Source organism: Lampris incognitus, chromosome 5, assembly GCF_029633865.1.
Source record: "Lampris incognitus isolate fLamInc1 chromosome 5, fLamInc1.hap2, whole genome shotgun sequence".
Taxonomy (NCBI): domain Eukaryota; kingdom Metazoa; phylum Chordata; class Actinopteri; order Lampriformes; family Lampridae; genus Lampris; species Lampris incognitus.
The window spans coordinates 50,319,126-50,345,329 of NC_079215.1; positions in this window are offsets into that span (position 1 = coordinate 50,319,126).

The window sequence follows — 26,204 nt, forward strand, 5'->3', positions numbered from 1 at the left end:
GTGTGATGGCCTGGCGGCCTGTCCAAAGTGTCATCCCGCCTGCCGCCTAATGACTGCTGGGATAGGCTCCAGCGTCCCCGCGACCCTGAGTAGGACAAGGGGTCTGGATGTGTGGATGGATTTCATGTAGCCTCAACCCCACGCTAACCTTAAACTAACTCGTTTGAAGCGCTACTGGGCTCAAATCAAGTGTGAGAGTTTAACAAATCTAGGGCAACCTAGACACAGTTCCTTCTGCGCTGGTGCTAGAACCGGAGGGACGCTCGCGCTGTGATTGGTTGTTTCGCTGTCAGGCAACTGAGGCTCTGGGCATTCGGTTATAGTCAGTGGTAGGGTGAGGGCTAGCCAATAAGATGCATGCGAATGCTTTCGTCACACGGACAGAGCTTCCCTCCGGCTTATCCACTCTAGCACCAACCCACTTCCTGCCTTTGAGATGAACGGACACAAATGAAAAGAGAAGAGCCTCGCCCGTAGAAAGTTAGTCCCGCATGGCTAGCCCAACTTATTAAAACAACTAGATCATTAAGTTTATTTTCAGAACTCAATGAGAAGTCTGTCCTTTAAAGGAAAGCAACAGGTGCAATTCCTAGTTTGACTGTTCTATATGATTCTGTATTTATTATTATTAGTGAATGTGTGTGTGAGAGAGAAAGAGAGCGAGAGAGAGAGACACGTGGGGGTGTGAATCCCTGAGTCTCGTGTCACGACAAAGTGCATCTAAAAAGGGGTCACTGATGCCTTGATGCAGGAATCCAGGTGCAAGGAAATCCCAGAAAGTTGAATCACTTCATCTGGAAACAGTGCGAGAAATGTTTCATCACTCATCTAAGTGACCTCTTCAGTCTCAGATGAATGCGGGTATTCCTAACCTTATAAACGGCACAGTTGCATAACGACCGAAACTGGCGTTCGGTTTCATATGCGAATGCCGGCAGGGATGGGCAACATGAGCTAGAAAGGGGCAGTGTGGGTGCAGGTCTTTGTTCCAACCAAGCAGTCGCACACATGATTCTATTAGTCAGCCAATCGTCTTGTTCCAACCAGTTACACACCTGATTCTATTAGTCAACCAATTGTCTTTTTCCAACCAATCAGTTACACACCTGATTTTATTTGTCAACCAATGGTCTTGTTCCAACCAAGCAGTTACACACCTGATTCTATTAGTCAACCAATAGTCTTTGCTAAGGCCCTTGATTTGTAGACTCAGATGTGTAACTGCTTGGTTGAAACAAAGACCTGCACCCACACCGGCCCTTTCTGGATCATGTTGCCCATCGCTGAATTAGAATTAAAATGGCCACGTGTACTATTCAGAGGATTGGAGAATAGCTACAATCTCAGCATTGTAAGATGGTGACAGATGTACTCTTAGCCCCCCTCCTTGCTTCAGGAACGGTAGTTCCCTCTTCACATAGATGGCTTCTTTGACTCCCCGTTCAAGCCAGCATTTCTCCCTATCAAGGATGTGCACATCCTCATCCTTAAAAGAGTGGCCAGTGGCCTGCAGATGGGTGTAGACTGCGGAGTCCTGGCCTGACGTGTTAGCTCTTCTGTGTTGTGCCATCTGCTTGGCCAGCATCTGTTTTGTTTCCCCGAAGTACAAGTCATGGCAATCCTCCTGCCACTTAATAGCGTACACTACATAGCTCTGTTTGTTTCATTATGGCCCATCTCTAACATTTTTAACTTTCTGGTGTCTATTCTTAACCCCTTGGTAGGCAGTACTGAACATCCCGTTCACAACACTATGGATTTGGGGGATAAGGTGAGGGACGTCATCATAAAGGCGGCTGAAATGATGGTCTATTATGATCTTGTGATGTTCAGTCCCTCTTCACGTGCATTCCTGTTGCTGAAACAGTGGAGGTAGTCTGTATGAAATTACAGGACGACCCCACCCTTAGCAATAGGGCCACCCTTAACACTAACCAAGTGTGTCTGCTCCTGAATCTGTCTTCAGTCCATGTACTTCACATACAAAGGGGAGCAGAAATATGGGTGCACTATGGGTTCCCTAGGTTCACCTATAGTGGGCAACTTGTATATGGAGGAAGTGGTTAAGAGAGCTCTGATGTCCTATCCAGGGACACCACATTGGTTCAGGTATGTTGACAACACTTGGGTTAAAATTAAATCTCAGGATGTACCATATTTCACTGACCACATTAACTCTGTGGACAACCACATCAAGTTCACCAGGAAGGATGTGAAAATGACAGGTTAGCCTACTTAGACTGCGAAATCGCAATTCCTGCAATTGTTAGAAACATATTTGATCCTGGTAACAACTAAGATGTTATGGACTCAGTCGTGAAAGCTGTCAATTTTGTCAAGAAGAGTGCTTTGCAAACACATCTCCTTTCTGCTCTCTTTGCTGCTGCGGGAGAAGAACACACTGCTCTACTTTGCCATTCTGAGGTTTGGTGGTTTTCACGCGAAACAGTGTTGTCTCGTGTGTTAAGAGTTACGCACGTCTATTCGGGAATTTTTACTTCTCGAAACCGCGCAGAGCTTGCTGCAAACTTCAGTGACAATGTCAGGGTCACTAAACTTGCATATCTTGAAAATGTTTGCTCTGAGCTGAACAGACTTAACAGTTCAATGCAAGGCCGCAATACACGTGCCATCCAGCTATATGACAAAATGGAAGCGTCGTTACAGTCGTAAGATTTAGTACTTTTCTGCCATCTAATGGTGGATTCTAGTAATGCAGTTTGCATACAGATTCAGGTGGCGTGACACAGGGCGGTTAACAAGCTGGAATTGTGTTTATTTACATTGAGTTGACATGTTGACGGACTTCTCCGCAATCCATTTACATCTGCTTTCATCTTTCGTGGCATTGTCTTTTCACTGTACTGTCTTTCTCTCTTCTCGCTACTGAGCAAGGTAGGGTGGCCAACCGTTCCTTAAAATAAGGAATCGTTCCTTATCTATCAATCTATCTATCTATCTACTATAGACAGAGAGAGAGAGAGAGAGAGAGAGAGAGAGAGAGAGAGAGAGAGAGAGAGAGAGAGAGAGAGAGAGAGAGGAGAGAGGAGGTGGCAAGTATGAGAGGTGGCACGTATTGGGCCAGATGTCCTACTTGCCAAAAGGAATGCGAAGCGGTGCGGTGGCCTCTCGCTTCCTGGTGTAGTGATTGCTGCGGGTCCATCACTTAGCTTGCTAAGTAGGACCTTGCATATGGTTTCTCGTTACATACAGTGCATCCAGAAAGTATTCACACCCCTTCACTTCCCCCACATTTTGTTATGTTACAGCCTTATTCCAAAATGGATTAAATTCCTTTTTTTTCTCATCAATCTACATACAATACCCCATAATGATGAAGTGAAAAGAGTTTTGTAGAAATTTTTGCAAATTTATTAAAAATAAAAAACTGAAATATTGCATGTACATAAGTATTCACACCCCTTACTCAGTACTTGGTTGAGGCACCCTTGGCAGCGATTACAGCCTCAAGTCTTCTTGGGTATGAAGCTACAAGCTTGGTACATCTATATTTGGGGTATTTCTCCCATTCTTCTCTGCAGATCCTCTCAAGCTCTGTGAGGTTAGATGGGGAGCGTCGCTACACAGCTATTTTCAGGTCTTTCCAGAGATGTTCAGTGGAGTTCAAGTCTGGGCTCTGGCTGGGCCACTCAAGGACATTCACAGACTTGTCCCTAAGCCACTCCTTCGTTGTCTTGGCTGTGTGCTTAGGGTCGTTGTCATGTTGAAAGGTAAACCTTTGCCCCAGTCTGAGGTCCTGAGCACTCTGGAGCAGGTTTACATGAAGGATCTCTCTGTACTTTGCTCCATTCCTCTTTCCCTCGATCCTGACAGTCTCCCAGTTCCTGCCACTGAAAAACATCCCCACAGCATGATGTGATGCTGCCACCACCATGCTTCACTGTAGGGATGGTATTAGCAAGGTGATGAGAGGTGCCTGGTTTCCCCCAGACGTGACGTTTGGCATTCAGGCCAAAGAGTTCAATCTTGGTTTCTTCAGACCAGAGAATCTTGTTTCTCATGGTCCGAGAGTCCTTTAGGTGCTTTCTGGCAAACTCCAAGCGGGCTGTCATGTGCCTTTTACTGAGCAGAGGCTTCCGTCTGGCCACTCTACCATAAAGGCCTGATTGGTGTAGTGCTGCATAGATGGTTGTCCTTCTGGAAGGTTCTCCCATCTCCACAGAGGAATGCTGGAGCTCTGTCAGAGTGACCATCGGGTTCTTGGTCACCTCCCTCACCAAGGCCCTTCTCCCTCGATTGCTCAGTTTGGCTGGGCGGCCAGCTCTAGGAAGAGTCCTGGTGGATCCAAACTTCTTCCATTTACGAATGATGGAGACCACTGTGCTCTTCGGGACCTTCAAAGTTGTAGAGAATTTTTTGTACCCTTCCCCAGATCTGTGCCTCAATACAATCCTGTCTTGGAGGTCCACAGACAATTCCTTTGACTTCATGGCTTGGTGTCTGCTCTGACATAAACTGTCAACAGTGGGAGCTTATATAGACAGGTGTGAGCCTTTCCAAATCATGTCCGATCAATTGAATTTACTACAGGTGGACTCCAATCAAGATGTAGAAACATCTCAAGGATGATCAGTGGAAAGAGGATGAACCTGAGCTCAATTCTGAGTGTCATAGCAAAGGGTGTGAATACTTACGTACATGCAATATTTCAGTCTTTTATTTTTAATAAATTTGCAAAAATTTCTACAAAACCTTTTTCACTTTGTCATTATGGGGTATTGTGTGTAGATTGATGAGGAGAAAAAACGGAATTTAATCCATTTTGGAATAAGGCTGTAACATAACAAAATGTGGGGAAAGTGAAGTGGTGTGAATACTTTCCGGATGCACTGTACGCTAGCATATGGCCGCTCCTACGCAACTGTGACTGCAGCAGCACCGTCTCGTGGTACCTCCTGTTTTCACAAAGCCTGCTGCGGTGGCGACCGGGTTCCCGGCGGTATAACCAGGTGGGTCGATTGGACTCGTTAGCCTTGCTTCGCAGCCAATCTAGGAGAAGGACAACTCTGATTTCAAACTCGGGCAGATGAAGCTCGTTAGCCTTGTCAGGCAATTCGTCTAGGAGAAGGAAAACTCTGATTTAAAACCTCCGCTGCCTTGCGGGTATACTCGTCTACGGGAAAGGCTTTGGGAAGAAACCCTGAGGAAAAATCTGCATCCGTCTCCATTGCCAGCTGTCTTGCTCATGTAGCGCTATCTATCCCTTTTAACTGTCAAGGACAATACTCCTGAGTTCTCTATACAACTCGGTATCCAATAAACTATTGAAGTATGCTAACTTCGCTTCTTATGTGTTTAAAGTATGTTCTAAAGGTTCTAAATGTCTTACAGTGTCATCTGGTAATTCCAACTAAAAAGGTTGACTACCCCTTTAAGGCGCTTAAATATGTCATATGACCCCTTTAAGGCAATCTAACATGGTCTAGACACCTCAATGTGTCACCGAGTAACTTATATTAAAACGGTGGACTAGCCCTTTAAGGTTCTAAAATATGGTGTATTCGCCATTTAAGGTTATATACTATGGTCTACACATCTCTGGGTGTCACTAGGTTACTTCCAGTAAAAAGGTGGACTAGCCCTTTAAGGTTGTAAAAATATGGTGGACGGCCCTTTTAAGGCTAACTCAACATGTCACTTACCATAGCCTAGACACCACAGGAATAAACACACATGAATAATCCACACTCACACAGGTACATAAAATTATATATACAAATGTACTATGAGTAATAATTATTAGAATGAATGAAAGTAATAAGCCTCAATGGCTAACAAGCATCTGCATTCATATACACACAAATGAATCAGACCAACACATTAGCATACAGCTCAACAACCCTATAACTAAGCTGGCAATAAAAATAAAAGAAAGTCAACCCCCAGTTGCAGACCTGTTTCTTTATCGGGTACGTTGGGGCCCTAAACAGCCCTCTTCGCTCCCCTTGGAAGCCCGCACATCCAACTTGTACTCACAAAGAATGAATGCTCCTCTTCGTCTCGCGCTTCCCGCCGCAGCGCAGCAGCGAACGTCAGGCCGGCAGCCATCCTAGCTAACTGGCTAGTTAGCCGTTAGCACCATCTCACGGTCGAACCGTGCGCTCGCCTCGGCAGCACAACACGGCAACAGACGACTCCTTCTGCGTTTCTCGATGGTCGCATGAACACACCACTACACTGTAACTGATAACGTTACTTCGCTAAACTAGAAGACGGCCCGACTCACTGTGGGGAGAGCCCCTTACCGCATCCAGTCAATTCGCGCGTCTTGCTGTGCTAGCAACGAACACCGACTGGCTAGCTCGCTCCGTAACGTCGCTGGGTCCACATATGGGACTGACGAGTAGTCAGTTTGTCTCCCCAGTCCACACAAACAGTTCCCGGGATGGGTCTCGGTCAGACACCCGCACACATCACTGTTCACTAAACTTCAATTACATTTCTCTCACCGCAAAATAGCATATAACAACTCGACATCAAACTGCTCCGTTTTTCTCACACAAGGGACGAGTGACCTCCTCCCTCTCCCAGTTCAGTCTGCTCGCCTGACGTTCCCCGCTGCCCTCTCAACCAATCACATTCAAGGTAAGTTATTCTCTCCACAGCCAACCAATCACAACAATGGTAAGTTTTCAACAATAAAAGTAAATGCATTTCACATTGGTAAACAACTGTTTTGCAGAACAATATCAAAAATATAATATATTCATATTCAAAAGGTAAACAAAATAACAAACATAGGCCAAACTCTTATCTAATAGTGCAATATAATATATCTAAGGCCTGTAATTTAACCACAGGGTTACACTTAGTCTTGTCGCTGGTAGTAGGTGGTTTCGGACGAGAGAGTGGGGTTGATGATTCGAAACTCTTCCCCACTTTAAACAAAATCATTGCTCAAATCATCAGTCATTCATCCATCACCCCATTTTTATTCTCAAAGCCTGTGGCGATAGGGGCGCGACGTAGCGACAGGTGTGGGTACACTGGAAGTCGTAGCCATAAACCAGCACACAGGCGGCTTAGACCATATGGTCGTTCTTCACTGAAAGGAGCAGAAGTGGAGTCCGGCAGCCCACTGAGCGACTGAGCAGCCATCTTTAGGACCGCACTGCTCACCTCCCTGGCACGAGGAAGGGTCTAGAAAAGGTGACCTGAAAATTGCCTGCTCCACGTCACTCCATCCGGTAAACCGCGGTCAGAGAGGGCCCTATTTTTGCGGTCAAAACAACAGAAAAAAGACGAAAACAACACATTTGAAAATTGCCACATGGAACATTCGCACTCTTCTCGACAGGGGAAATGCAGAAAGACCCAAGAGAAGCACAGCACTTATTGCAAATAAACTAAACAGGTAAAACATTGACATTGCTGCCTTGAGTGGGACCAGGCTGGCAGGACAGGGTGAAATTCGTGAAAGAAGCACAGACTACACTTTCTTGCGCGGACCTGAGGAGAAACGTGAAGCTTGAGTTGGCTTCGCAGTCAAGTCAACTCTCATAAGAAAACTGGCCGCGACTCCAAAAGGCATGAATGATCGAGATGGTCCATGAGATCCAGGGAGCAGGGCTGGATTTAGATCCAACTCAGCAAAAATACAGTCTTTGTTTGCAACAAGATCCGACTCCAATAAGATCCGACTCCACCCACTGGACCTGATCCAGCCCCGCCCACTGGATCTCGTGTTCTGCGGTGAGGACTACTTGCGAGAAATTCGCTTCCCGGCTGTAGTGATATAATGCTATGTATAGCCACTGGAACTACACTAGGTGTTATGTACTACCCGGACTGTTATTATGGTTACACCACTACCATGTATGGTTATTACGTCTGCCTACTGAGCCACGATTAAACCTGAGTTCTATAACCCGGTGTGGTCATTGATCCTCTACTAATACTACCCCAAGTATTACTTCATGGTGGCAGCGGTAAAGTACTCTCTATGAAGAATGAAGATAGACTGTTAAAATTGTCCGTGGATAATTTCTGTCATCATTCAAGCAAGAGTGCGCAGGAGCTGAGCTAGCCGCAAAGCTAACTAGCTAGCTAGCAACAGGAGAAGTCATGGCATCGCATCTACCGACGATGAATTGGTCAGACCCAGACCTGGGTGAGGCAATTTCACTGTATAAACAGAAAATGACTGTATTTAGAAGATGAAGAAATAAATGGCGCAGCTAAACAAGCTAGGAAAATATGTCGTGGAATCGGAGATGAAGGATTAAAAAGACCGAACGCCAGTGGTCTCACCGATGATGAAAAGAAAAAGCTTGCCAAACTATGGGACTTCTTTGAAAAACAGCTAAAAGTGAACGTAAATTTCAGAATCCATAGACTGCAACTGATGCAACACAGACAGAAACCAGATGAGAATATTGATGATTTTGTGAGCAGAGCCAGAACACTAGCACAGAAATGTCAGTTTTCAGACGAAGAGCTTAACAAGCGTATGATTGAGCTTATTATTGCGAGCACTCCCCATGATGCCCTGAGGAATGATCTATACAGCAAACCAAAAGGATATTCCTTAGCAGAGGTTCTGGCCGAGGGACGAAAATATGAAGCCCTGACAGCAGGCACTGAACAGTTAGACAAACTTAGCCCGTCACACAATGAGAGAATCCACGCTGGGGACAGGGACCGCATATGTCGTAACTGTGGGAGAAGCCACAAACCACGTCGATGTCCTGCATATGATGATGAATGCAATGCGTGTGGTGGTAGATACTGCTGGAAACGTTTGCCATTTGGTCTCAGTGTCTCTCAAGATCTCTTCCAGGCAAAGATGGACCAAATCCTGGAGGGGCTCGACGGTGTCGTCAGCATAGCCAATGATATCGCAGTCTACAGAGCAAGCGAAGAGGAGCATGACAGGAACCTGACCAACCTGATGGAGAGCGGGCCAGGACAGGTATTGTGTTCAACAGTGACAAGTGCACAATCAACCAGACAAGCATCTCATTCTTTGGCAACCTGTACACAGACAAAGGTATCAAACCTGACCCAGCCAAAATCAGGGACATCCAGAAAATGCCGACACCCCAGAACAAAGATGAACTGAGCAGATTCTTGGGGATGCTGACCTACCTGTCACCCTACATCCCAAAGTTCGCAGACAAAGCACACACACTGAGGGTGCTGCTGAAAAGTGACGTGTCTTGGACATGGGACACTGACCACCAAAAGAGCTTTGAGGACCTGAAATCAGTTATCAACGAACATGACTGACTGAAGTACTATGATCCAAGCACACCTCTGACACTTGAGGTCGATGCATCACAGAAAGGACTGGGCGTGGCATTAGTGCAGAACAAAAGACCCATAGCTTTTGGCTCAAAGACATTGGACGACTGCCAATCCAGGTACAGCAACATAGAGCGAGAAATGCTGGCCGTAGTCTATGGAATGCAGCGATACCATACCTACCTGTATGGGAAGTCATTCATTGTAGTTACAGACCACAAACCCCTCGTTACCATATGCACAAAGCCACTGCATGCCGCCCCGCCACGGCTTCAGCGAATGCTGATAAAAACACAAGGATACAACTACGAGGTCACGTATCGACCAGGAAACCAGATGGTCCTGGCAGACACACTCAGCCGACTACCCAACCCTGAGAACAACAGCAACATCGAGCTGGAGGAGCGCATTGACGAAATAGAGGCAGAATTCGAGGATCCAGAGATGCTCACTGTTGCAATGATAAACTTCTCTCCCAAGAAACAGGACGCACTCCGCACGGAAACCGCCAGCGACCCCAGACTCAATGCACTGAAAGAGCTGATCCACCAGGGATGGCCAGACAACATCAAAGCTCTACCAAGACAACTACATGAGTACTGGTCATTCAGAGATGAGCTCGCAGTTGAAGCAGGAGTCATATTCAAAGGCAGACAGGTGCTCATCCCAGACTCCATGACTGATTCTATACTCGAACAGCTGCATGTAGGACACCAGGGCATCGAAAAGACACGGCGACTCAGTCAGTCGGAGCAAGACGGAATACCTATGCGTGAATGAGAGAGAGGACAGTGGAATGGTCAGGATGCAAGGAGTGGAGGTGACAAAGGCATTTGAGTTTAAATACTTGGGGTCAACTGTCCAAAGTAACGGGGAGTGCAGTAGAGAGGTGAAAAAGAGAGTGCAGGCAGGTTGGAGTGGGTGGAGAAGTGTGTCAGGAGTGATTTGCGACAGAAGGGTATCAGCAAGAGTTAAAGGGAAAGTTTACAAGATGGTTGTGAGACCAGCTATGTTATATGGTTTGGAGACAGTGACACTGACGAGAAGACAGGAGGCGGAGCTGGAGGTGGCAGAGTTGAAGATGCTAAGATTTTCACTGGGAGTAACGAAGAAGGACAGGATTAGGAACGATTATATTAGAGGGACCGCTCAGGTTGGACCGTTTGGGGACAAAGCAAGAGAGGCAAGATTGAGATGGCTTGGACATGTGTGGAGGAGAGATGCCGAGTATATTGGGAGAAGGATGCTGAATATGGAGCTGCCAGGGAAGAGGAGAAGAGGAAGGCCAAAGAAGAGGTTTATGGATGTGGTGAGGGAAGACATGCAGGTGGCTGGTGTGACAGAGGAAGACGCAGAAGACAGGAAGAAATGGAAACGGATGATCCGCTGTGGCGACCCCTAACGGGAGCAGCCGAAAGTAGTAGTAGTGATGGACAATTCTGAGTGTGTTGTCTAAAAACAGAGAAGGCAACCTCTGTGTAATGACTGTACAATGCTGATCAATGATTGTACCACATTGGAATTCTGTGATATGTTGGTTTATATAACCGAATGTTCTAGAGTATTTTGATACTGTAAAAATTGAAAACTAAACAGGGAGGATGTAGTGATATAATGCTATGTATATCCACTGGAACTACACTAGATGTTATGTACTACCCGGACTGTTATTATGGTTACACCACTACCATGTATGGTTATTACGTCTGCCTACTGAGCCACGATTAAACCTGAGTTCTATAACCCGGTGTGGTCATTGATCCTCTACTAATACTACCCCAAGTATTACTTCACCGGCTAGGCTACTAGTCACAGCCCAAGATGGATCCCGCCGAAGGCTCTTTGTTCGAGAAGCCAACGACTTCGCAACATCCCACCAGCTTCGCCGTGCAGCGCCGCCGGACGGGTTGGGGAACTGATGTCTGCTGGCCCGCAGCGGGCATGCTATGTTGGCTAGCTATCAACATTGTTCGCATCGGTCGGCTGGCTAGCTTGCTAATGTAACCGGTTATTTTCTTGCCCGGTGCGGGATTTGATACGGCGTGTACTGCACCACAAGGCGACATCACTAACCGCTCGGCTAAAGGGTCAGACCCGTTGGCTAGGGGCTAACGTGTCTTATTAGTAGTTTACACTAATTCCGGACGGGTTGGGAAAACATGCTTTTTTCTCAGTAATCGACGAACTGATGAGAAAACAGATTTTAGATATAGAATCAGCATGAACTATACATGCTAACTAGTGTTTTCTTGAGTCAATAAGTGGCGTTTTGAGAAATCGTCTTATCATTTACGGACATATAGCTAGCCCACTCTTCCTAAGCTATACAGCTAGCTAGTACTGGGTTAAGTGGACATGCCGTGTTGTTTTATGTTTGAACATTCCACTGCACCTTAAAGACAGTTTTTGGCCATCCTGACTTGGGGGACTGATGGGGATATTACCAAAACGTACCGTCATGCTTGCATAAACTCATTGTGCTAATAGACACCCCTGTCCCTGGTGGGCTAACACGCCACATCGTCTTTGTTAACTGCGCGGTTAGGTGTGTATTGTATTTTTAAATCACTTCAGAACACAGCACTGTCGCTCGACACAACCTCTCCGTGGCATTCTTTATTTAGACTGACACAGCATCAAAGGCAGACCCGATCAAACAACCCAGAGCCCGCAGGCATCACCAATCGATCCCAGCACAATAGAACAGCACCAAATCAAATGCAGCACTGTCGATGTGTGCAGACATAACATTCCCCCCCCCCCCCCGGCAGGATTTCAAACATGAAAGATTGACACAAAGTCCTCTAGGTGGCCAGGGCGTAAAGTAAACGTGTGTGAACAGGTCGCGGGGCGGCCTGAGGCTGGGCAGGCCGAGGTGGGGAGGGAGATGGCAGGGGAAGTTGAGGCCCAGAAATGTCTGGGGCCCGTGTAGGAGCTGCATGAAGCCCCGGGGCATCTCGCCATGCTGAGGGAATGGCTATGGTTGTGTCACCAGCTGTGTGTGGCGGAGCTGACACCTTCCGTAGACGACTGGAGTGCCACCGAGTGCCATCGCTGAGGAGGTAAGTGGCTGGGCCCAGCTGACGGGTGACTTGGAGAGGAGAGGACCAGTATGAAGTCATTTTATTGTCCCTGTGGGGCCTGCGGACCCTGACCCAGTCTGACACATTGATGTCTGGCACCCTGGTTCGTTTTGACTGGTCAAACCGTTGCTTCATCCGCGTCTGCTGACGAGTGACTGAGGCTCTGACCCCAGAGGGAGGTGCGTGAGGTGTGGAGGGGCGGAGCCTGTCAAGGGGCATGCACAGTTCCCGGCCTAGCATGAGAGAGGCTGGGGAGACGCCTGTGGTCGAGTGCTGTGTGGCCCGATAGTGCAGCAGAGTGTGACGGATGGCCTGCGTGAAAGAGCACCCTTGGGCCATGTGTGCTCTGAGGCCGTTCTTCAGTGACTGGTGAAAACGTTCAACGCCGCCATTGGCCTGGGGGTGGTAGTACGCAGTGCGTATATGACGGATGCCCTTGCTTTCGAGATAAGCAGTGAACTCAGCAGAGACCAGCTGAGGGCCGTTGTCAGTGGTGATGGTCTTTGGGAGGCCCCAGCGAGAGAAAAGAGAGTCCAGGAAGTCGATGATGATCTGTGAGGTCACAGTGCCGGAAGTGGTGAGTTCAGGCCATTTTGAGTGTAGATCGTAGGCGACCACCATGAAGCGTTGGTGGTGGGGAACTCCATGGATCTCACCACAAATGTCCAACTGCAGGTGTTCCCAGGGCTGAGAGGGCCAGGCGAGAGGTTGCAGGGGTGGGGGAGCCTGGTGGCGAGTCTTGCCACTCACAAGGCAGGCAGAACAGTCCTTCACCAGAGCCTCAATATCTCTGTCTATCCCCGGCCACCACACCAGGTCTCGGCAGCGCTGTTTCAGTTTCACAATGCCCAGGTGGCCTTCATGCGCCGTATTCAAAACACGTGCACGGAGAGCAGCTGGGACCACTGTGCAAAACCCACGTGCCACGCAGGAGTCGTTCCAGCAGGAGAGCTCCTGTCTGACTCGGGCGAACGCAGCCAGCTCCTCTGGGACCTTGTGAGGCCAGCCGTTCTGGATGTAGGTGCGGAGCTGGGAGAGGACAGGGTCCTGTTCGGAGGCTGCCCTCAGCTCCTGCAGAGAGACAGTGGCCTGGAGGGGTGTGTGTAGCATTTGGACAATGTCCTTTTCCACACAGTCAGTGTCCGTCTGTGGAGCTGGGGTGGAGACAGAGCGAGAGAGCAGGTCGGCGACAACATTGTCTCTGCCTGGGGTGAACTGCAGGCTGAAGTTGTACTGGCGGAGGCGGTCAGACCAGCGGTGCAGCCTCAGGGGTTTGTGGCCTGTCCCAGATGTGGACAGCAGCGCTGTCAGGGCCTGGTGATCTGTCCTGAGGGTGAAGGAGTGGCCATAGAGGTAGAGGTGCCACCTTTCACAAGCCCAGATACAGGCTAACGCCTCACACTCACCCACGGAGTACCGCTGCTCGGTCAGGTTGAGGGCACGGGAGGCGAAGGCAATGGGCTTCTCCACACTGTTCTGGGTTTGAGACAGCACAGCCCCTATCGCTGTGGCTGATGCGTCACAGGTCACAAAGGTGGAGCTGGAGATGTCGAAGTGAGCCAACACTGGTGGTGAAGTCAGTTGAGTCTTGAGATCACGCACAGCGTCACTGCATGCCTTTGACCACACCCATGGCTCGTCCTTACGCAACAGCTGGCGCAGGGGGGCTGTGGTCGCAGAGTACTGGGGAAGAAACCTCTGGTAGTAACTTGTCATACCCAGGAAGGAGGCGACCTGGGCGGCCGAGCTGGGCTCAGGGATGGCCTGAATGGCGTCCACGTTGGATTGTAGTGGAGTTACACCGCTCGCTGACAGCCGGAACCCCACGAAGTCGATGGCTGGCACAGAGAGGACACATTTCTCAGCATTGAGAGTTAGCTTGTGCTTGGACAGGGCTGCGAAGACCATGTTGAGGCGCTTGTCGTGGATTTCACTGGTGGGCCCGTGTACCACTATATCGTCCAGATAAATCGCCACGCCCAGTATGCCAGCCAGCACGGAGACCATGATTTTCTGGAAGCAGCTAGGGGCGGAGCTGAGACCGAAAGGCATCCTGGTGTAGCGAAACAATCCTGCATGTGTCACAAAGGCTGTGAGGTTTCGGCTGCTGGGGTGGAGGGGCACCTGTAAGTACCCCTGTCTGAGGTCGAGCTTGGAGAACACCTCAGAGCCATAGAACTGAGCAGTGAGTTCTTCTGAGGTGGGCAGTGGATACTTATCAGGGACCACTGCCTTATTTACTGCACGTAGATCGACGCAGACACGCAGGCCCCCCGACTTCTTCTTAGCCACCACGAGGTTTGAGACCCAAGGTGACGCGTCCACCGGTTCAATGATGCCAGCTTCCAGCAGTTGTTGCAGCTCGGCGGAGACCCCATCACGGAGAGCCAACGGGATGCGGCGCAGTGGTTGGATGACAGATTTCACAGCAGGGTTGAGGAGAGGTTGATGGGTGAAGGCGGAGAGGCAGCCCAGCCCCATAAACAGCGATGGCCACTTCTGCTGCCAAGGTGTGGCGACAGTCAGGATTGCTGCCCCCCTTGTGTCTAAGAGCGAGAACCCCAGAGCGGAGAACAGGTCCAGGCCCATCAGGTTGGCCCCACGGCGTGCCACATGAAAAACTGCATTGGGCACCAGCTTGGTTCCATAGCGGACAGTCACTTGGAGAGAGCCAACCAGATCGATTTTGGAGTCACCATACCCACAGAGGACAGCTGAGGGTGCGGACAGTGGCAGTGAACCGAAAAATTGACTGTAGGTATCAACATTCAGGAGAGACACACTTGCACCGGTGTCCAACAGCAGGGGGATGCACACATCATTAATGTTGACTGTGCATGATTTGAATGACACTGGCCCAGAGCTCACCTTGTGAATGACGGCGGTTGAAGACTGGGGGGTGTGGCCCTCTGATCCAGCCGGAGAAGATCGACAGACGTTGGCAAAGTGATTGTGCTTACCGCAGCTACGGCATGTCTGGCCACGGGCAGGGCAGTTCTGAGCCCTTGAAACATGAGACCGAGACCCACAGTTACCACAGGACTGTTGAGGGCGGGGCCGAGAACGCCGTCGTTGCAGTTGCAAGACGTCCCCAGTGGAGTCGGCGCCCGCCTCACTCTGGTTGGGTTGCGTCCCGAGGGGCAGCCGTGAGTAGAGGGAGGAGTCGTTGGCAGCTTGACTGGAGGTGGCCACTTGCTGTGTATTTAGCATAGCAGCACACTCAGCTGCTCCCTCAACCTGTAGTGCGATGGTAATTGCTCTGGACAGCAGCAGATCGTCTTTTTCCAGCAGGAGAGTCTCACGCACCTTTGCGTTGTTGGTGTGTTCGATTAGCTGGTCGCGAACCATCTCGTCCTGAAGCGCGCCAAACTTGCATGAGCTAGCTAGCCCTCGCAAATTAGCTACGTACTGCCGCACAGACTCACCAGGCAGTTGGTGTCGCTGACGGAATATAAATCGCCGAAGGAGGGCACTCCGTGGAGCAGCGAAATGGGTGCTCATAAGTCCCACAGCTTCGTCAAAGCTTGTGACGTTCCCCAGAGTCCCGAGCACACGATGACCCTCTGCTCCCAAGCAGTGTAGCAACAGAGCCGTCTTCCTAGCCTGGCTCACGTCGTCGAGCCCTGAGGCGATGATGTAATTTTCAAAACTATGTAGCCAGCGAGTCCATGGTACCGGAGGCTCGCCAGGTAATGCCAGGAAGGGGGCAGGTGGTGGGAGAGAGATATCAGCCATCCTCGTCGCCAATATTGTATTTTTAAATCACGTCAGGACACAGCGCTGTCGCTCGACACAACCTCTCCGTGGCATTCTTTATTTAAACTGACACAGCATCAAAGGCAGACCCGATCAAACAACCCAGAGCCCGCAGGCATCACCAATCGATCCCAGCACAATAGAACAGCACCAAATCAAATGCAGCACTGTCGATGTGTGCAGACATAACAGTGTGCTAGCTGACAGCATAACGCTGTCTATTTGATTTGATGTCTAGGACCTGTTGCCTGGTGTGAAACATAAAAATACGGTTGGGGTCCGAACCTGCGATCGCTGGCCACCGTGTCGGTAAGTTCACCGTTCGGACACTCGGCTAACAGCTTTCGTTAGCTCGCTAGCTTACCATAGCTTCGCTAGCATACCCTAGCTTCACCACAGAGCTTTGTTACGGGTGGTATTATATCATCACCCAGTGGATGTTAACTGTAGTTAATGTTACGTAAGGCACGCAGTCTCCTGCGTGCATCAGTTCACCTCTGTATTGTTGACACATACAGTTCGACACTAAATCCCATTAACTGTTAACTTGGAGTATGCCTCGTTTTTACACACCGCTAGCTCAAACATGGTGTCAGAAGTGGACCTTTGGTGGCTGAAGGGATATTGAGCCGTCAAGCGAGTTTTGCAAGTGTTTTGTTTTGCTAATGCTAGCTAGCCGTACCGCAGTAAAAGCAGTGAATAGCCATGGCCGCGACCATACTCCCGCCAGCTCCGATGAAGCTTAGTGGCAACCTGAGTGCCAGTTGGTAAATCTTCAGAGCAGAATATGAAGATTATGCTTTAGCCACAGGGCTGGTGGACAAGGACAAGAAGGTCCAGGCGGTGACTCTGAGGAGTGTCATGGAAGTTGAATGTCGACATGTCTACAAACACAACTTAAATCTGACCGACGCACAGCAAGAAGACGCGACCGTCATACTGGACTCATTGGAAAGGTATTTCAAACCCGCTAAAAATGTGATTTATGAGCGGTACGTTTTTGGCTGTTGTAAACAAGAGGAAGGTGAAACAGTAGACTGTTTTGTGACACGGCTTAGGGAGAAAGCTTCCACATGCGAATATGGAGCCCTAATGCTACGTTCAGACCAAAGGCGGCGCGAATTTTTTGGGCGGCGCGAATGCATGCAAAGTCAATGGGAGGAGGCGAATGGGCGGAATAATTCGCGGCGAAATTACGGGCGGCGCGAATTGGGCGAATCGAGCGACGAACGCGCCTGCGCGGGAGTTCAAAAATGTCCAACTCGGGCGAAGAGTTCACCAGGCGATAGCCAATCACCTTCAAGTAGGGTTAGAACCCGCCTTCATGTTGGAAAAGAATACACGCCCCCTACCCGGAATTCCGGTGAAATTCGCCAAGCTGGGCACGTCTCCGGTTTATGCTATGAACCCAAACCGAACGCTGACGCCGGTTTCGGCGACGCAAGTTGATATAAAGCAGAGCCACCGCAACTGATCTCTGTCGCTCATCCATGATGATCACAAGAAAACACAAACTGCTCGTGTGTGGTATTTGTTGTGTGCGGTCTAGCAAACTTGCTAGCAGCGTTGGTGTAACTAGACTGCTTGTTGTGACGTCAACACAGCGAATGCGCGTTCTGTTCGAACACACCTGGCGGAGCTGGCGGCCAAACTCTGGCGAACAAAGCGGCGCCAACTCTCTCGCCGCCTTTGGTCTGAACGTAGCATAAGAGATGACTTAATCAGGGACAGAATAGTCATCGGCATTGCTAAAGAGGGCACACGCAGACGGTTGTTAAGGGAAAAGGGATTGACTCTAGCCAATGCTATTGAAGCATGCAGAGCAGCAGAACTGAGTGATTTGCAGTTGAGATCCATGGAGCAGGAGAGATCACTCGTGGACAATGTCAATGTTTTAGGGAAACAAATATTCAAAAGATCAGCCAGTATTACAGAGAAAATGAGTGGAAACCCCAGATCACAAGGTGGGGGCCTCTCCACATGCAAATTCTGTGGCACAGCACATGAGTGGGGAAGAGAACACTGCCCAGCATATGGCAAGACCTGCAATGCTTGTGGCACAGCCAATCACTTTGCGAGAGTTTGCAATAAAAATAAGAAAAAGGATGGTAAACTCCATGCAGTTGAGGGACTGAACGTGGATAAAGACAACACAGTCATGGACACAAATGATGTGTATGCAACAGAAAGCATTGGTGCAGTGGGAACAAAAGGCAAGAAATGGTTTGTCAATCTCCGCCCGAATGGCAAACTACAGAGATGCCAGCTTGACTCAGGAGCTACGTGCAACGTCATGAGTCTCAGGGACAAGAAGAGGCTAGCTCCCAGAGAGAAACTAAAGAATAGTAGCACCACACTGAAAATGTACTCAGACCAAGGTCTGCCATCATTTGGGGTCCTTACCACTGAGTATGTTGTACGGGGCAGCAAATACAAGCTGGATTTTGAGGTTGTAAATACACGACAGTTGCCACTGCTGTCAGGGTCCACGTCAGTGGAGATGGGGCTCATACACTTAACCATCCCAGAGGAGCTCAGAGTAGAAGGGCTCAACGCAGGGGATGACAGCCTCAACATGAAACTCACCAGAAGTACAGTCATCAGAGCATATCAGGATGTCTTCACTGGTCCAGTGGAGGCACTCCCCGGAGAGGTTCATTTTGACTTGGATCCAGTGGTTCAGCCGGTGCAGAGTGCACCACACAATGTTCCGGTGGCTATGAAGGAAGCTGTGAAGGCTCAGCTCGACCGATATGAAAGAGGGGGTCATATCATATCAGTCAGTGAGCCCACGGATTGGATCAGCAATATGGTCATAGTCAAAAGACCAGAAAAGCTGCGTATATGTCTACAGCCGCACCATCTCAACCAGGCACTCAGACGCTCGCATCCCTCATGCCCACACTGGAGGATGTGCTCTATAAGCTGCCTAAAGCCAAGGTCTTCACACTGGTCGATGCAAGAGATGCTTTTCTTCAGTGTAAACTGGATGAGGCTAGAAGCCTCATGACCAACTTTTGGACCCCCTGGGGCCGGAAGAGATGGTTGAAACTTCCGTTTGGTGTGTCAGTAGCCCCAGAGGTCTACCAGAGGAAACAGCATGAGCTGTTGGAAGGGCTTGAGGGAGTGGAGCCTATAGCTGACGACATCCTCATCGTTGTTTGTGGCGACAGCGAGGAAGAGGCAAACAAGGACCACGATGACAATCTGGTAGTCCTTCTGGACCGCTGTCGACAAGTGAAACTGCGGCTCTGTGTCAAGAAGCTTCAGTTTAGAGTGTCTGAGGTGCGGTTCCATGGCCACATCCTGTCGGCTGCAGGTCTAAAAGCTGACCTGGAGAAAGTCAGAGCGGTTTTGGACATGCCAGCCCCAGCTGACGTCAAGGGTGTGCAGAGACTCACCGGATTCGTCACGTACTTGGCTAAGTTTCTCCCGCGGCTCTCAGAAGTATGCGAGCCTTTGAGGAGACTCACAGACAAGGACACAGTCTGGCACTGGCTGCCGAAGCACGATGCAGCTGTCAGGGAGATAAAACAGCTCGTGACACAGACGCCTGTGCTGCGATACTATGATGTGTCAAAACCCGTCACAGTACAGAGTGACTCCAGCCAGCATGGCATGGGCTGCTGTCTGATGCAGGAGGACAGCCTATTGCTTTCGCATCGAGGGCACTCACGCCTACAGAGCAAAACTATGCACAGATAGAGGAGGAATGCCTTAGCATAGTATTTGCCTGCCAGCGTTTCCAACATTATCTGTACGGTAGAGACAATATCACAGTGGAGACAGATCACAAGCCCCTCGTAGCAATCTTCAGCAAGCCTCTCCTCAATGCTCTCAAGCTCTTGCAGAGCATGCTACTGGCCCCAAACTTATGGAAAGGATGCTGGATCTCCTGGGAGAGTACAAGCCCGACGTCCTCTTCATTCAGCTGTTTCTACGACGGCTGCCTTCTCATGTACGGGCTGTGTTCTGACTGAGAAATTTAAAGGTTTGTTGTATTCAGTCTATTGTAGGCCTATGTTTTACGTTTGGGGTTGCTGAAACTTCTTGTGATGTAGACTGAAAGGTACAGGCTACCGATTCCTGCATGCCTGACAAACCCTGGATAGGCCCCTCCTCGCGGTATTGACCGGACTTCACCTGTGGAGTTGGCGTAACCTGGGCAGCACTCAGCTGGCTAAAGCCTAACGGGACCGCGGACTGGCGGTTATAAAAATCCCACACATCCCTGGCTCGTAAGTGCTTAACAAGTGGGCGGTCCGCACTCCCAATCCGACCATCACTTGGGTGCAACCTGTGGCGGATCCCATCGTCTTCACTCTTGTGTTGCCATGGAACTATCCTCCCGGGCCAAGCAGTGTGGACCAGCGTCGCGACCTGATCCCCACTTTAATAAAGGCTTTAGCGAATGGCTCCGAGAGTTTTTCAAGGACCGTGCTTTACCCCCCCCCCTCACAAAGTCCATTGGCGATGCTGCGGAGCGACGGGAGCAGGAAATGATCATCCTGGAAGCTCATAGCTCCAAAGGCACACAATTGGCGGCAAGGATCTGATGGTCGTTTCTACATGAACCCGGGAAACTTTGTGTGGATTCGGCAGCAACCTTGCGACGGAGCAGCCTTTTTTAGGGACAGTGCTGCTCCCCCCAATCAGGGAAGGCCCTAGAAAATGTGGGCTAAAAACAGCTGTTTCCCATGCCTCCTGACTGGAATACCGCGTCCAGTGGGATTTCTTGCGGGCGAAATAAGGAAATTTTTACACTACTGATAAGAAACTGAAGTCAAACACCCAAGCTCAACTCTGCTCAATGAAGGATGCTTGGTGGCAAAGTAAAGCCCTTGAAATCCAGGGCTACGCAGACCAGAACCAACTCTACGACTTTTTCTCTGCTACCCGTGCCATCTACACGCCCATCAAAACTGCACCAACACCAATGAAAGCAGAGGACAACGTAACAATTCTGAGGGACAGTCAAGATGGGAACAGCACTTCCACCAGCTCCTCTGCAAACCATCACAAGCGTCTCCGGACTGCCTTGATGGCTTACCTACTCTGCCGCAAAAACCGTGGATGTCTGCACCTCCTTCCACCAAGGAGCTTCAAACAGCGATCGCTCAGATGCGCAACAATAACAACAGAATCCCTGCGGAACTGTACAAGTATGGAGGAGTACCTTTTCAGAAGCAACTGTATGAAATCATCCTGCAGATCTGGGAAACCCGGACCGCCCCAGCTGATTTCAGAGATGCAAACATCATTACCATTTTCAAAAAAGGGGACCGAGGGGTGTGTGGCAATTACAGAGGAATTTCCTGTCATAATAACCAATGTCTTCTCTGGGCACCCACTGATACAGACACAGACAAAGAACTCACAGATAGTGTGAAGAAAATGGTTTAATAGTGGACGCTGGTCTTGCCGATCTGAATGGTCTCACTGGCGTGTGGAAATCCAAGATGGAGGCTGGGAGTTGGAGAGACACCAGGTAGGACGAGGCAGACGGACGGGAGGCTGGTCGAGCAGGGCAGAGCTGGGTCTTGGGTCAAGACGGCTGGAGACAGAGCAGGAGCAGGAATGGAAGCTGATGGTTACAACACAGAAAGGGAGTACGAAGAGCACACGGCTGGCACAGAGATAAACGCAAACACAGAGCCAATGCAACTATACCACAAACGTAAGCAGACGATCTGGCGACGAGTGGGAGAATGAACCAGGTTTTATGGACCAGGAGAGTAGGTGACTGATGAGGCTTGATAGAAAACAGGTGTGCAGGTGATTAGCTCCAGCCCCGCCCAACCTCCAGACAGACAGAAAGGGGAGGGACCAGCAGCACAGACAACAAGGAGGACAACACTAGGAACACTGACAGTACCCCCCCCCTCAACGGGTCGCCTCCCGGCGACCCCCAGGTTTATCAGGATGGGCCAAATGGAACTCCCTCACCATGTCAGCATCCAGGATGAAGGAAGGAACGTGGCACCCAGGAGCGCTCCTCTGGACCAAAACCCTCCCAATCAATCAAGTACTGGAGACTTCGGCCCCGCCGTCGAACATCCAGCAGGCGGCGCACTGTAAATGCAGGGTGGTCATCAATGAGCCGGGGGGGTGGTGGGGGTTCGGCTGGTGGGCAAAGCTCACTGTGACGAACAGGTTTTAACTGGGATACATGAAAAGTAGGATGGATCCTGAGAGACTTGGGGAGTTCCAGATGAACAGCAGTGGGATTAATGATCTTGAGAATTTTGAAGGGACCAAGGTAACGGGGTGAAAGCTTGCGAGAATCAGTCTTCAGATGTATGTTCTTGGAGGACAACCAAACTGACTGACCTACTTGATACTGTGGGGCAGGAATCCGACAGCGGTCTGCAGCTTGCTTGTTCCGGGCAGAGGAGCGAAGAAGAGAAGAACGGGCCTTCTCCCAGACCTTCTGGCAGCGCTGGAGATGCTGCTGGCTGGAGGGCACCGCAAGCTACTTCTCCTGAGAGGGAAACAGAGGGGGCTGGTAACCCAAAGAAGCTTCAAATGGAGACATACCTGTGGCAGAAGAGATCAGGGAGTTGTGGGAATATTCGACCCAGGGAAGGTAAGTACTCCAAGAAACGGGGTTAGCCACCACCATGCAACGTAGGGATGTCTCTAGGTGCTGGTTAGCCCTCTCCGTCTGTCCGTTAGACTGGGGATGGAATCCTGACGATAGACTGGCCGTGGCCCCGATTCCCAGACAGAAGGCTTGCAAACCTGTGACACAAACTGCGGTCTCCTGTCCGATGCAATATCCACTGGAATGCCGTGTAGGCGAATGACATGATTGGTAAGTAAATCAACAGTCTTCTTGGCAGATGGTAGTTTGGGTATGGCAATGAAATGAGCTGCTTTAGAGAAGCGGTCTACTGTGGTAAGGATGGTAGTGTTACCTAGAGATGGCAGAAGTCCGGTGAGGAAATCCGAAGCTATGTGGGACCACGGCCGGCCAGGAACGGGTAGGGGCTGAAGGAGACCGGAGGGGGGTGAACAAGAGGACTTCCCTTGAGCACAGACAGGGCATGCCAGCACATAAGAGCGGGTGTCTTGGTCCATGGAGGGCCACCAGAAGTAACGTTTGAGGAGGGACAGGGTTCTATTAACTCCAGGGTGGCAGGAGAATTTGCTACAGTGAATCCACTGCAATACATGAGCCCAAGCTGCCTTGGGGACAAACTGTCGATCAGGAGGGCCTGTACCTGGGTCGGGTTGAGAGCGGAGAGCCTTCGTGATGCATGACTCAATTTCCCAGGAGACGGGGCGACAACACAGGAGGCAGGGACGATGTGATCAGATTCGGTGGGGGCCTCCTTCTGGCTAAACTGGCGAGACAGGGCATCAGGTTTAATGTTGCATGATCCAGGACGATAGGTTAGTGTGAAGTTGAATCTGCTAAAGAATAAAGCCCATCTGGCTTGCCGAGAGTTTAACCTTTTAGCAGATTGAATGTATGCCAAGTTCTTATGGTCGGTCCATACTATAAATGGCTGTTCAGAGCCCTCCAGCCAGTGTCACCACTCCTCAAGAGCCATCTTAACAGCCAGCAATTCCCTGTTGCCTACATCATAGTTCTGCTCAGCTGGCGACAATCGCTTGGAGAAGAACGCGCAGGGATGAAGCTTGTTATCTGGACCACGGCGTTGAGAGAGGACAGCTCCCACTCCAACTTCAGATGCATCCACCTCCACGACGAACTGCAGAGATGGGTTGGAATGAAGGAGGACCGGGGCTGTGGTGAAAAAATGCTTCAATGGAGGAAAGCGGAATCAGCCTCTGGGGACCACCGGAACAAGACTGCAGGGGAGGTAAGGCGTGTGAGAGGTGAATCCACAGTACTGAAATTCCAAATGAACCTTCGATAGAAGTTAGCGAAACCAAGGAATCTTTGCAGCTGTTTTCGATTCGCAGGAACAGGCCACTCTGCTACCGCTCTCACCTTTTCTGGATCTGTCTTCACTTGACCTTTCTCAAATAAACCCCCAAAACTGACCCTCTCTGCGTGGAACTGGCATTTCTCAGCCTTCACATAAAGCTTGTTTTCCAGCAGGCATTGGAGAACCTGTCTCACATGATCCTGGTTCTCTTCTGAGGTCTGGGAAAAGATGAGAATGTCATCCAGGTAGACAAAGACAAATTTGTTCAGGAAGTCTCTGAGTACGTCATTTATTAATGCCTGGAAAACTCCAGGGGCATGAGTAAGACCAAAAGGCATCACTAAATACTCAAAATGCCCTAAAGGTGTGTTAAAAGCAGTCTTCCATTCATCTTCCTCCTTTATTCTCACCAGATGATATGCGTTACGTAGGTCTAGCTTAGATAAAACTGTAGCTCCTTGGAGTGGTGTAAAGGCCGAATCAATGAGAGGTAGGGAGTACTTATTTCTTACGGTGATGTTGTTTAATCCCTTGAAATCAATGCAAGGCCTTAACGTAGAATGCTTCTTGGGCACAAAAAAGAATCCAGTTCCCAAGGGGGAAGAAGAGGGCTGGATAATGCCTGAAGCCAAGGAGTCCTGAATGTACCTCTCCATAGCTTCATGTTCAGGTTTGGCGAGTCTGTAGAGGCGGGTGGAGGGGAGAGGAGCACCAGGGAGCAGGTCAATAGAACAATCATAGGGTCGATGGGGAGGCAAATAGAGGGCATTGGATTTGCTAAAAACCTGTTGCAGATCATGGTACTCCACTGGGACCCCAGAAAGGTCTGGAGATTCAGGGGGAGAATCTACACCACCTGTTGGGCAAAAGGCAGACTGCAAGCAGTTTTGATGACAAAATGGTCTCCAACCCAAGACCCTTCCATCAGACCAGTCGATATTGGGGTTATGAAGTCTTAACCATAGGTGCCAAGAATGAGAGGTGTGCTTGGAGCGGAAATCATGTGTAGACAAATGGATTTTCTATGGTTACCGGAAAGAATCACGGTGAGGGGCAGAGTGCAGTGTGTAACCTGTGCCAATACTCTTCCATCAACAGCCAGAGCAGTACGAGGTTCCTCCAGGGGTTCCAGGGTGAGGCCTGCTTGTTCTGCCACCTGCTGATCGAGGAAATTCTCTTCGGCCCCAGAGTCCACCAAAGCCAGCAAGGACAGGGAGAAAGAGTTACAACAGAGGGAGGCAGGCAATTGAAATCGGTTTTGTGCCTTAGGGGAAGGTTTGGTCTGGCCCACCAGAACCCCCATAGTTACTGGTGGGCCTGGTCTTTTGGCCGCGCCAGACAGGCGGCGATAAAGTGTCCACTCTTCCCACAGTAAATGCACTCACCAGCCCGACGCCTCCGAAGTATCTCCTCTGGAGAAAGGCGGGCCCGGCCCAACTGCAAGCGTTCCTCAGGAGGAAACGGAGGAGGGGCCGGAACAGCAGCACGGGCAGGATTGAAGGTTGGCGGAGGCATGGGGCTCCTGGGTCTGGAAGCAGAAATCTTCTCCTGAAGGCGAGAATGAAGCCTGCTATCTATACTGTTAGCTAATGAAATCAGAAAGTCCAATTCAACAGGCTCATCTCTTGAAACCAGTTCATCCTTAATTTGTTCACTGAGTCCCTTTATAAACGCTGCTCTTGAAGCATCCTCCGACCAATTCACCTCTGAAGCCAGTGTCCAAAATTCAATGGTGTAATCAGATACTTGCCTGGAACAAGGCCATTAACCTCATGGAAGCATCATACTTATAATCAGGGTGATCAAAGACCCCCTTGAACTCCTTTAAGAACTCATCATAATCTGTGTCCTGGAACGAACGACTGGAGAACCGGGCCTCGGCCCAGGCTAAAGCCTTTCCTCTGAGAAAACCACAAATATACTGAATCTTGGAGACACCAGGTGCAAACGAGACAGGTTTTAACTGGAAGACGGTGGAGCATTGAAAAAGAAAAAACTCTACACTGATTAGGCTGGCCTGAATAGGGTTCTGGGTCCGGGGCCCTGGAGTCCTTGAGCTCAGGGTCCGCTGGAGCTGAGGCAGCCGGAGCTACAGTGAGGGTGGCTGTCTGGATGGAGAGTTGAGATGAAATTTGAGAGGTAAGTTTTGATAATTGTTGGCTTAGGTTTTGGTTGTAGTCAAAAAGACTCCTTATGCATTGTT